The 770-nt window shown below is 44.7% G+C and overlaps 1 protein-coding gene across 1 annotated transcript in view; it reads right to left on the bottom strand.

The window, feature by feature from the left end:
* Positions 1 to 702: 702 nt before the first annotated feature.
* The window catches only part of CASQ1 (calsequestrin 1), a 141,114-nt gene continuing 141,046 nt past the window's right edge, over positions 703 to 770 (bottom strand). The window contains exon 11 of the mRNA XM_086947615.1: positions 703 to 770. This exon is cut by the window's right edge and continues 1,883 nt beyond it. The gene's annotated coding sequence lies outside the window, so the exon portion shown is untranslated.

Here is a 770-nt window from a genome sequence, read left to right as displayed (position 1 = left end):
TGGGCAGTGAACTCTGCTCCGTTTGTGGAGTTTTCTGCACTTCGCGGAGCTCGGGGAGTGCAGAAAACCCCGCAAACTCTGCGTAGTGCAGCTGAGTTTTTTCCCCGCTCGTGCTCGCCAACAGTAAGTAGGTGAGAGCGAGCTGCTGCTCGGGTAGAATTTCTACTCGAGCAGCAGGAAGATCTGACTTCCCCCACTTGCGGAATTCTGCCGAGTTTTTTTGTCACTGTGCTGAGTTCAGCGTAGCGAAACTCCACAAACTCCACCCAGGCCTGGTTTTAACTAACGTAGCTTCGCCGCTTGAAAGTCCACACCTTGGCAGCGTCTTAATGCCATGTTGGCAAGCTGTACTCATGTATTCATATGACAAGATCGAGGCACAGAGGTGTGCATCTGTTTATAGGACCCTCATTACTTTACAGTAACAGTACCTCCCCAGTAGCCCCCACATTAAATAATATCTGGGTATGGTCTAATCAAGATCATTAGCTGTCATTGAAAACCCCAACTCATCCACAAGCGAAGGAGTAACAAAAAGGTTGGCATTGCACTATATATGTTTTAAGATGTTTAAAACAACAGACTGATTCCTACTTTGTAGTTGTGATAGGGCTAGGCACCTCATTGCACAACAACAAATGTGGATATGCTGAATGAGTAATTTCAAAAGAAAAAAAACATAAATAAGACAAAACAGCCATAAACGTTTCTGTACACATTTTTAGTCGCAATGCTAAAAAAAAAGATTCTCTGAGCTTCTCTTCGCCCCA

The sequence above is a fragment of the Lissotriton vulgaris genome, chromosome 12 (genome assembly GCF_964263255.1).
Source record: "Lissotriton vulgaris chromosome 12, aLisVul1.2, whole genome shotgun sequence".
NCBI lineage: Eukaryota > Metazoa > Chordata > Amphibia > Caudata > Salamandridae > Lissotriton > Lissotriton vulgaris.
Note: the sequence above shows the minus strand (reverse complement) of the source record. Positions and strands in the feature narration are given on the sequence as shown.